This window comes from Schistocerca gregaria, chromosome 7, assembly GCF_023897955.1.
Source record: "Schistocerca gregaria isolate iqSchGreg1 chromosome 7, iqSchGreg1.2, whole genome shotgun sequence".
Lineage (NCBI taxonomy): Eukaryota > Metazoa > Arthropoda > Insecta > Orthoptera > Acrididae > Schistocerca > Schistocerca gregaria.
Window position 1 is genome coordinate 314,677,924 of NC_064926.1, and position 12,786 is coordinate 314,690,709.

General features: G+C 40.1%; 1 protein-coding gene across 1 annotated transcript in view; it reads left to right on the top strand.

Annotated features, from left to right (window-relative positions):
- LOC126281802 (nose resistant to fluoxetine protein 6-like) overlaps positions 1-12,786 on the top strand; it is a 252,843-nt gene that overhangs the window by 85,614 nt on the left and 154,443 nt on the right. The window lies entirely within an intron of this gene.

Consider the following 12,786-nt stretch of genomic DNA (forward strand, 5'->3'; position numbering starts at 1 on the left):
AAATATCTGTTTTATCCAGAAGCTATATAAAAGCCGGACGATCTAACCGAGCGGTTCAAGGCGCTTCAGTCCGGAACCGCGCTGCTGCTATGGTCGCAGGTTCGAATCCTGTCTTGGGCTTGGATGTGTGTGATGTCCTTAGGTTAGTTAGGTTTAAGTAGTTCTAAGTCTAGGGGACTGATGACCTCAGATGTTAAGTCCCATAGTGCTTACAGCCATTTGAATCAGCTATATAAAATATGTATCAAAACAATGTTGATTAGCTACCAAGGAGACATTGACAAGAATGATTGCCTTTCTTGTAACTTCCTCTGCTACGAAGATATGAATAAAAGTACGCCTTTCCATATAGCACCTTATATCTTTTAATCGTTGGTGTAACGACCCTTTTTTCTATCCCGACTTCCGTGTCTTGCATGAAAGTAGGAATGTTAATTTATCTTTACATTGACTGGTATTGAGAGGTTTTGTTTTATCCCGGCTAGTTCTTAAATTAACCCCAGTGAGTCACTACACGTATTGTCTTCCCAGTTCTGAAGGAAAAAACCATAAGTAAATTAATACTAGAGTTTTCAATAGATTCTCGTTCACTTGTTTCAGTTACTAGTCTGCAGTTTATTCTTGGTGAAAATCACGTAACCTAATTATTTATGAACCTAAATCGAAGTAAAGTTCAAGACGAATATTCAGTTTCAAATTAACACGTTATTTTATTTAACAATAATTATTAATAAATCAGTTCATTCACACGATCGCATTCAAAGGAGTTCTTTGAATAAGTATCTAATCTGGAATCCCGTCAATATCAGAGGTACTAAACAATGTTCTGTCAGTTTCGACAAAAAGATTGTTCCCGTTTAATATCCACAAACTGTCACGAACTATGATTACTAGTCGCGTGAAGTAAAGCGTTTCCACAATCACAACACAAAGTCCGAATCTGTCCAAAAATCGTTAATTCCGTAAAATATTTAAATCTTCACACGAAGTGACGTTAAAGTCAGAGAGATTATTGATCACCTTCCCGTTCCTCTAATATGACAAAAGCTCTAATTCTGACCTGAAATTAATGCTTCCCAAAAAACAATCTCGCCGCGATTTATTCTTGCTCCCTGGTTTAATAAAGCTACTATTGTTGCTTCCTAAAATTGTACGTCCTAATTGACTTCGAACAGACTAGAGGATAGAGACTGGAGTATCATAATTGCATTGTATGCCTATTTATACTTTAGTAAACGCTATCTTTGGTGTTCAAGACCTACGTTCTGTGACTGTAATATTGATTTTCTCATATATAAGAATAACTAATAAATTAACCATTTCTATCGTTTTTCCCCCTCCCATGTTTCCAAAATTTATGATTAAAATTCGTTTCTACTATAGATTTCCCTCTATTTGTCTCTTATTTCTATTTCGTAAATTACGACTTGTGGAGGGGCTTGGAACATTTTCTGAATTTATATTTCCAGGGCATGGGAGCTAATTTGGGAGCTATTTTGGTTTATTAACACCGATAGCCGTTGTAGGCGTAATATTAGCCACATGTTTCCTTTCAAAGCACGCCTGTGTGTGGGTGTGGGTGTGTGTGTGTGTGTGTGTGTGTGTGTGTGTGTGTGTGTGTGTGTGTGTGTGAATTCTTAAGGGACCAAACTGATGAGGCCTTGGGTCCCTAGACCTACACACTACTTAAACTTAATTGAACTAAATTCTGCTAAGAACAACACACACACCCATGCCCGAGGGAGGACTCGAACGTCTGCCGGGAAGTGCTGCGCAATCCGTGATATGGCACCTCAAACCAAGCGGTCACTCCGCGCGGTGTACGCCAGTCATTTACTGTTTTTCTGACTTAGATTCTCCATAGAGGCGTGGAATGTCTATCTGCTATTCGTTGCTCTACATTTTCTGATCAAATCTATGTGGACATGCCGGCCGGAGTGGCCGTGCGGTTCTAGGCGCTACAGTCTGGAGTGAGCGACCGCTACGGTCGCAGGTTCGAATCCTGCCTCGGGCATGGATGTGTGTGATCTCCTTACGTTAGTTAGGTTCATTTAGTTCTAAGTTCTAGGCGACTGATGACCTCAGAACCATTTTTTATCTGGACATCTATTAGGGGACGTTAGCATAGGGAGTGAACCTTCGCCCTTATGACGGCGTGAACTCTGCTAGAGACACTTTCACTGAAATGTATGAATGTGTGTCGAGGAAGGGCAGCCTCTTTCATACCACGACATACAGCGTGCTGTAATTAATCTCATTAAGGCAAGTAACCAATATGTGCACCACTTTGAAATCTTATCAACATCTGAGTGAATATTTAAGCAGCTTCTTTCAGGCAGTACTTGGTAATAGATAACTGCATAATCTGTAAAAGTTCGAAGGTTACTATTAATATTCTCTACAATGTCATTAATATTCTAACAACCCTACCACAATAAAGGTCAAAAATTAATTATGATTGTAGTGTTGCTCACGCTGCTAAATTTGCATTTTCGGGCAACAACAAAGTTATATTATGTGGCAGGTCATTAGAGCACAGTTAACAAAGTCATTTCATGAAATAATGGATAAACTAGGCACTCATCTTTTCGTGTTTCCCACGCTGGTCTCGTTGTGAAAATATGGCTCAATCGTCGAAAATCTAGGTAGTGATGATTCCAAGCTCGGATGCAAAGAGGCCTAGGTTTTATTCTGCGATATTCAAAAGTTTTATAGATGTGTTTCACAAACCATTCTTGAAGATTAAACCTTTGAGAGTTAGCACAGTGGTGAAGTAAAAAAGTAATCAGCACTCCGAATTTAAGTTACACTTCTTTTTTATTACTTTTGTTGCAGTATTACGTAACACACAAAACATCACATTATAAAACATACTTGAAAATATCTTCCTCACTGTTAATGTTCACATTTTATAAACTGACAACAATTTGCGTCTTTTCAACATGATGTCCAAGACTCGACTCTCTAATAACCGCTTACGCGCCCAAAAATCAGAGTTACAAGTACAACAAAGATCATAGTGACAAAAGAAAGAATACATATAAGAATATCATTACAACATAAACATATCGATGTATCAAAGTACCTCTACTTTCATGAAATCAAATCTGAATGTTGTCTCAGAAATATGTTAATTACTTTAGAGAAACACAGTATAATATTGCTGGTATCGAGAGGTTGAGCTGAGGTGCCGTAGTGGTTACGTAATTCAAGCACCATTACAAACTTAACATACAAAACCACTTTTCCAGGTATGAAACAGGTAAAAGTATAATAATAAATCTACTAAGACAACAGTAGGGAGACAGTCGACTTATTTGGTGTTTGAGTCATCAAACTTCTGACTGGTCTGATGTGGCCCACCACGAATTCCTCTACTGTGCCAACCTGTTCATCTCAGAGTAGCACTTGCAACCCACGTGCTCATTTACTTACCATATGTCTTCGTCTCTGTCATCGTCTAAAGTTTTTACCCTCTACAGCGCTCCATGTAGTGCCACGGAAGTTATTCCCTGATGTCTTAACAGGTGTCTTGCCATCCTGGTCCTTCTTCTACACCTACATCTACATCTACATGGATATTCTGCAAATCACATTTAAGTGTCTGACAGAGGGTTCATCGAACCACCTTCACAATTCTCTATTATTCCAATCTCGTATAGATCTCGGAAAGAATGAACACCTATATCTGTCCGTACGAGCTCTGATTTCCCTTATTTTATCGTGGTGACCGTTCCGCCCTATGTAGGTCGATGTCAAAAAAAAATATTTTCGCATTCGGAGGAGAAAGTTGGTGATTGGAATATCGTGAGAAGATTCCGTCGCAACGAAAAACGCCTTTCTTTTAATGATTTCCAGCCCAAATCCTGTATCATTTCTGTGGCACTCTCTCCCATATTTCGCGATAATACAAAACGTGCTGCCTTTCTTTGAACTTTTTCGATGTACTCCGTTACTCCTACCTGGTAAGGATCCCACACCGCGCAGCAGTATTCTAAAAGACGACGGACTAGCATAGTGTAGGCAGTCTCCTTATAGGTCTGTTACATTTTCTAAGTGTCCTGCCAATAAAACGCAGCCTTTTGTTAGCCTTCCCCACAACATTTTCTATGTGTTCTTTCCAGTTTAAGTTGTTAGTAAGTGTAATACCAAGGTATTTAGTTGAATTTACGGTTTTTATGTTACACTGATTTATCGTGTAACCGAAGTTTAACGAGTTGCTTTTAGCACTCATGTGGATGACCTCACAGTATTCGTTATTTAGGGTCAACTGCCACTTTTCGCACCATTCAGATATTTTTTCTAAATCGTTTTGCATTTTGTTTCGATCTTCTGATGACTTTATTAGTCGATGGACGACAGCGTCATCTGCAAAAAACCGAAGACGGCTGCTTAGATTGCCTCCCAAATCGTTTATATAGATAAGAAACAGCAAAGGGCCTATAACACTATCTTGGGGAACGCCTGAAATCACTTCTGTTTTACTCGATGACTTTCCGTCAATTACTAGGAACTGTGACCTCTCTGACGGGAAATCGCAAATCCAATCACATAACTGAGACGATATTCTATAAGCACGCAATTTTACCACGAGCCGCTTGTGTGGTACAGAAATCCGGAAATCCAGGAATACAGAATCGATCTGAAATCCCTTGTCAACAGCACTCAGCACTTCATGTGAATAAAGAGCAAGTTGTGTTTCACAGGAACGATGTTTTCTAAACCCATGTTGACTGTGTCTCAATAGACCGTTTCCTTCGAGGTAATTCATAATGTTTGAACACAATATATGTTCTAAAATCCTGCTGCATATCGACATTCTTATCAGTGTTTTACACATATTCGTTTCCTGTCCAACTCTGCACAGAATCTCCTCATTCCCTACCTTACCAGTCCACGAGTCGTCTATAGCACAACATCTCAACTGCTTCGATTCTCTTCTGTTCTGGTTTTCCCACAGTCCATGTTTCACTGCCGCAGAATGCCGTGCTCCAGACGTACAATCCCAGAAATGTCTTCTTAAAATTGAGGCGTATGTATGATGCTAACAGATATCTCTTGGCCAAAAATGCCGTATGTGCCAGTGCTAGTCTGCTTTTAATGTCCTCCTTGCTCCATCCGTGATTTGTTATTTTGTTCCCTTGGTAGTAGAATTAACCATCGTCTACTTTGTGACCATCAATACTGATGTTAAGTTTCTCACTGTTGTCATTTCTGCTGCCTCTCATTACTTTCATCTTTCTTTGATTTACTATCAATCCACATTCTGTAGTCATTAAACTATTCTTTCCATTCAGCAGTTTATGTAATTTTTCTTCACTTTCTTTGAGGATAGCAGTGGCATCAATGAATCGTATCACTGATATCCTTCCACTTTGAGCTTTCATCTCTCTCCTGGACATTTCTTTTATTTCCATCGTTGCTTCTTCGATGTACAGATTGAACAGTAGGGGAGTAAGACTACATTCCTCTTTTACACCCTTTTTAATCCGAGCTCATCGTTCTTTGTCTTACACTCTTATTATTCCCTCTTGGCTCTTGTACATGTTGTATATTACCTGTCTCTCCCTAAACCTTACCCCATTTTTACTCAGAATTTCGAACATCTTGCACCATTTTACATTACTGAACGCTTTTTCCACGTCGACAAATCATATGAACGTGTCTTGACTTTTATTTAGTCTTGCTTACATTATCAGCTGCAGCGTCAGAATTGCCTCTCTGAGGCCTTTACTTTTCCTAAAGCCAAACTGGTCGTCATGTAACACATCCTCAATTTTCTGTTCCATTCCTCTGTATATTATTCTTGTCCGCCACTTGGATGCAGAAGTTGTTAAGCTGATTATGTGATAATTCTCGCACTTACCAGGTTTTGCAGTCTTCATATTTGTGTGGATGATATTTTTTATAAAGTCAGATGGTATATCGCCAGATTCATACACTCTACATACCCCCGATTCTAATAGTGGATCCCCTATCTCTTCTAAACCTCTTCCTGTCTCTTCTTCTGTCACATCAGGCAAATCTTCACTATCATAGTGGTCTTCAGTGTACTCTTACCATCTATCACCTCTCTCCTCCGCATTTAACAATGGAATTCCGTTGCACTCTTAATGTTACCACCCTTGCTTTAAGTTCAATGAAGTTTATTTTTTATTTTTCTATATTCTGAGTCAGTCCTTCTGACAATCATGCCTTTTTCTATTTCTTCACATTTTTAATGCATCCATTTTGTCTTATCTTCACTGAACTTCCTATTTATTTCATTCCTCAGCGACTTATGTTTCTGTATTCCTGAATTTCCCAACATTTTTCTACTCTCTTCTTTTATCGATCAACTGAAGCATTTCTTCAGTCAACCATGGTTTCTTCACAGTTACCTTCTTTGCACCTATGTTCTTCTTTCCAACTGCTGTTACTGCCCTTTTAGATGTGTCCATTCGTCTTCAACTGCACTGCCTACTGAGCTATTCCTTATTGCATTATCTATCGCCTTAGAGAACTTCAAGCGCACCTCTTCATTTCTTAATACTTCTGGTTCCCACTTCATTGCATATTGATTCTTCCCGATTAACCTCTTAAACGTTAGCCTACTCTTCATCATTACTACATTGTGATCTGAGCCTCTATCTGCTCCTGGGTACACATTCCAGTCCAGTATCTGATTTCGGAATCTCTGTGTGACCATAGCCTTCTCTAATTCACACACACACACACACATATATATATATATATATATATATATATATATATATATATATATATATATATATATATAATTCATTCACAAGATTGGCAGTACTCACAACACACAATCTAAGCGAAATAAAACTGAACATACAAAATCACTTTCTGAGTGTGAAGCAGGTAAAAGTATACAAATAACTCTACGAAGACAACAGTAAGGAGGCAATCGACTTTTCCTTTATTTTATTTTATTTTTATATTTTTTATTTTGAGTCATCAGTCTTCTAACTGTTTTGATGCGACCCGCCATGAATTTCTCTACTGTGCCAAACTCTTCATCTCAGAGTAGCACTTGCAACCTACCTCCTTAATTATTTGCTGGATGTATTCCGTGTCTCTGTCTTCCTCAAAAGTTTTTAAACTCCACTGCATTCCCTCAAGTACCACGGAAGTTACTGAAAACTTCCCATATCTCCTCGCATTTTCCAAGTATACCTCCTTGTCATTCTTGAAAAGAGTATTCGCTATTACTAGCTGGAATTTATTACGGAACTCAATTAGTCTTTCTCCTCTCTCATTCCTAGTATCAAGCCCATATTTTCCAGTAACTCTTTCATTTACTCCTTCCCTTAAAACCTCATTCCAGAGCCTCATGATCATTAGATTATCATTTCCCATTTACGTACTAATCTACCAGTTCAGTATCCTCATATACTTTTTCTATCTCTTCATCTTCAGCTTGCGACGTCGGCATGTATACTTGAGTTATCGTTGTCGATGTTGGTTTGCTGTCGATTCTGGTGAGTACAACCGTATCACTAAGTGTACATACTAACACACTCTCTGTCCTACCTTCCTACTCATAACTAATCCTACTCCTGCTAAACCATTTCCTGGTGCTGCTGATGTTACCCAATACTCATCTGACCAGAAATCCTTGTCTTCTTTCCATTTCACTTCACTGGTCTATTGTATCCAGATTTAGCCTTTGTATTTCCCTTTACAGCTTTTCTAGCTTCCCTGTCACATTCAAGCTTCTGATATTCCACTCCCCGACTCGTAGGACGTTATCCTTTCGTTGGTTATTCAGTCTTTTTCTCATAGTCGTCTCCCCTTTGACGGTCCCCTGCCGGAGATCCGAATAGGGGGCTATTCTGGAATCTTTTGCCAATGGAGAGATCATCACGACACTTTCTCAATTAAAGGCCACAATTCCTGTGGTTACACGTTAAGTGTCTTTAATGCAGTGGTTTCCATTGCTTTCTGCATCCTCACGCCGTTGATCATTGCTGATAAATCCGTCTTTAGGGGCAGTTTCGCACCCAACGGGTAAGAGATTGCCCTGAACCTCTGTCCGCCCATACACCCTCTTTGACAACGACATTTGCAGTATGCCGGAAGTCTTCGGCTGACAATGATGATTTTTGTTCAAAATTTAAGCGGTGGCAGGGTCCAAACCTGGAACGAAAGACGTTTGTATTACTAATAAAAAACCCTACCCCTAGATCACGGGTGCTAACTTTGTTACTATTAACTTTGTTTTTCAGTACAAATGTTCGTCGTCTTCCGACGATAATACTAACTTATTCCGTGCACAGTGGAAACAGCAAGACACTTCGATGAAATAACGCACTGAATAGTGTACTGATCATCCCTGCCTCACGCTCCTTTCGTCATGTACGTAATGTCAACGGGATTGTGCTAGGATATGTATGTATTTTAGTCAGCAAGCTCTCAGCCGAGTCGAGATTTGTTCCAAGTTCGGAAGGCATAACCGGAAGTGACGTCATGAATTCGTAAGGGGGCTGTTTCAAGATGTGTACCTGTGCCTAGTCAGCAAAGTCTCAGACAAGTTGAGGCTTACTGAGATATTCAAACTAGCACAAACCATATTTCTCATTAGAGAGATGTGGGCTGCACATGTATCAGGTTGCTGTCAGACACTATAACACTGCACTGTCAATAACAATTAGAGAAAGGACAGTCTGTAACATTAAAGAAGGTGTATTGAACAGTTACCTATGTCATAAATTCCCCAGAGTGATCTGCCTGGGATATTTCAGCAACTTCATATAGACGACTTTTGGCATAGTGTACTCATCTCTCGATCTCCCTCTACGATTTTTACCCTCCACACTGCCCTCCAATGCTAAATTTGTGATCCCTTGATGCCTCAAAACATGTCCTACCAACCGATCCCTTCTTCTAGTCAAGTTGTGCCACAAACTTCTCTTCTCCCCAATCCTATTCAATACCTCCTGATAAGTTACGTGATCTATCCACCTTATCTTCAGTATTCTTCTGTAGCACTACATTTCGAAAGCTTCTATTCTCTTCCTGTCCAAACTAGTTATCGTCCATGTTTCACTTCCATACATGGCTACACTCCAAACAAATATTTTCAGAAACGACTTCCTGATACATAAATCTATATTCGATGTTAACAAATTTATCTTCTTCAGAAACGCTTTCCTTGCCATTGCCAGTCTACATTTTATATCCTCTCTACTTCGACCATCATCAGTTATTTTACTTCCTAAATAGCAAAACTCCTTTACTACTTTAAGTGTCTCATTTCCTAATCTAATTCCCTCAGCATCACTCGATTTAATTTGACTACATTCCATTATCCTCGTTTTGCTTTTGTTGATGTTCATCTTATATCCTCCTTTCAAGACACTGTCCATTCCGTTCAACTGCTCTTCCAAGTCCTTTGCCGTCTCTGACAGAATTACAATGTCATCGGCGAACCTCAAAGTTTTTACTTCGTCTCCATGAATTTTAATACCTACTCCAAATTTTTCTTTTGTTTCCTTTACTGCTTGCTCAATATACAGATTGAATAACATCGGGGAGAGGCTACAACCCGGTCTCACTCCTTTCCCAACCACTGCTTCCCTTTCATGCCCCTCGACTCTTATGACTGCCATCTGGTTTCTGTACAAATTATAAATAGCCTTTCGCTCCCTGTATTTTACCCCTGCCACCTTTAGAATTTGAAAAAGAGTATTCCAGTCGACATTGTCAAAAGCTTTCTCTAAGTCTACAAATGCTAGAAACGTAGGTTTGCCTTTTCTTAATCTTTCTTCTAAGATAAGTCGTAAGGTCAGTATTGCCTCACGTGTTCCAACATTTCGACGAAATCCAAACGGATCCTCCCCGAGGTCCGCATGTACCAGTTTTTCCATTCGTCTGTAAAGAATTCGCGTTAGTATTTTGCAGCTGTGACTTATTAAACTGATAGTTCGGTAATTTTCACATCTGTCAGCACCTGCTTTCTTTGGGATTGGAATTATTATATTCTTCTTGAAGTCTGAGGGTATTTCGCCTGTCTCATACATCTTGCTCACCACCTGGTAGAGTTTTGTCATGACTGGCTCTCCCAAGGCCGTCAGTAGTTCTAATGGAATGTTGTCTACTCCGGGGGCCTTGTTTCGACTCAGGTCTTTCAGTGCTCTGTCAAACTGTTCACGCAGTATCGTATCTCCCATTTCGTCTTCATCTACATCCTCTTCCATTTCCATAATATTGTCCTCAAGTACATCGCCCTTGTATAAACCTTCTATATACTCCTTCCACCTTTCTGCCTTCCCTTCTTTGCTTAGAACTGGGTTGCCATCTGAGCTCTTGATATTCATACACGTGGTTCTCTTCTCTCCAAAGGTCTCTTTAATTTTCCTGTAGGCAGTATCTATCTTACCCCTACTGAGATAAGCTTCTACATCCTTACATTTGTCCTCTAGCCATCCCTGTTTAGCCATTTTGCACTTCCTATCGATCTCATTTTTGAGACGTTTGTATTCCTTTTTGCCTGCTTCATTTACTACATTTTTATATTTTCTCCTTTCATCAATTGCATTCAATATTTCTTCTGTTACCCAAGGATTTCTAGCAGCCCTCGTCTTTTTACCTACTTTATCCTCTGCTGCCTTCACTACTTCATCCCTCAGAGCTACCCATTCTTCTTCTACTGTATTTCTTTCCCCTATTCCTGTCAATTGTTCCCTTATGCTCTCCCTGAAACTCTGTACAACCTCTGGTTCTTTCAGTTTATCCAGGTCCCATCTCCTTAATTTCCCACATTTTTGCAGTTTCTTCAGTTTTAATCTACAGGTCATAACCAATAGATTGTGGTCAGAGTCCACATCTGCCCCTGGAAATGTCTTACAACTTAAAACCTGATTCCTAAATCTCTGTCTTACCATTATATAATCTATCTGATACCTTTTAGTATCTCCAGGGTTCTTCCACGTATACAACCTTCTTTCATGATTCTTAAACCAAGTGTTACCTATGATTAAGTTGTGCTCTGTGCAAAATTCTACTAGGCGGCTTCCTCTTTCATTTCTTAGCTCCAATCCATATTCACCTACTATGTTTCCTTCTCTCCCTTTTCCTACACTCGAATTCCAGTCACCCATTACTATTAAATTTTCGTCTCCCTTCACTATCTGAATAATTTCTTTTATTTCATCGTACATTTCTTCAATTTCTTCGTCATCTGCAGAGCTAGTTGGTATATAAACTTGTACTACTGTAGTAGGTGTGGGCTTCGTATCTATCTTGGCCACAATAATGCGTTCACTATGCTGTTTGTAGTAGCTTACCCGCATTCCTATTTTCCTATTCATTATTAAACTTACTCCTGCACTACCCCTATTTGATTTTGTGTTTATAAACCTGTATTCACCTGACCAGAAGTCTTGTTCCTCCTGCCACCGAACTTCACTAATTCCCACTATATCTAACTTTAACCTATCCATTTCCCTTTTTAAATTTTCTAACCTACCTGCCCGATTAAGGGATCTGACATTCCACGCACCGATCCGTAGAACGCCAGTTTTCTTTCTCCTTATAACGACATCCTCTTGAGTAGTCCCCGCCCGGAGATCCGAATGGGGGACTATTTTACCTCCGGAATATTTTACCCAAGAGGATGCCATCATCATTTAATCATACAGTAAAGCTGCATGTCCTCGGGAAAAATTACGGCTGTAGTTTCCCCTTGCTTTCAGCCGTTCGCAGTACCAGCACAGCAAGGCCGTTTTGGTTAATGTTGCAAGGCCAGACCAGTCAATCATCCAGACTGTTGCCCCTGCAACTACTGAAAAGGTTGCTGCCCCTCATCAGGAACCACACGTTTGTCTGGCCTGTCAACAGATACCCCTCCGTTGTGGTTGCACCTACGGTACGGCCATCTGTATCGCTGAGGCACGCAAGCCTCCCCACCAACGGCAAGGTCCATGGTTCATGGGGGGGGGGGGGGGGGGGGACACGTGGAAAAGGCGTTTTAATGTGGAAGAGTTACAATTACAGTAAAAGGATATATAGATGATTCATACAGGGTGTCCAGAAAAGGACTCCCTGATTTCAAAATTAAATATCTTGAAAACAAAGATCGATAGAGGAATGCAGTAAACGGTATGATTATTGTGAAAGCTGTAAGAAGTTTATACAGCAGTTTGAAATATTAGTTACAAAAGCTGCTAACAGATGGCGCTGTAATCGCCATACGTAACGCATAGTATAAATAGTGAGTGATACGAAGCCCAGAGCGATCAGTTCCACTGTTGAAACGTGAAAGGGGGTTAGCGTACCGAAGGAAGAGATTAAAACCATGTACTCCATTGAACAACACGTTTTTCTGGTGCTAGTGTACCACAGGTTAGAAGAGAGTCCTACGGCAACAAGGCGAAGTTTTCAAGCACGATTTAATGTTCCAAAAGGACCCGATACGAAAACCATTCGCAAAATTTCAACGAACAGGCAGCGTAACTGATGATCTAGTGGGGCATGTTGGCCGCAACCAAACCGCAGTTACGCCTGAAAATATCGCCACAGTTTCTGAAATTATTCAGCCAAATCCAATGTCATCCGTCAGTAGAGACTGGTTTGAAGCTTTCCAGCACGCAGAAAATACTGAGAAAGAGCCTACACGTGTTTCCATTCAAAATTCAAAAGCACCAGGCCATACCCGTACGAGCTGTGCAACAAAGAGTTGCCTTTGCTAATCAGATGCTCACAATGATTGATAGTGAAGGATTTGATGTTGGCTGCATCTGGTTTACAGGTAAAGCACACTTCCACCTGAATGGATAC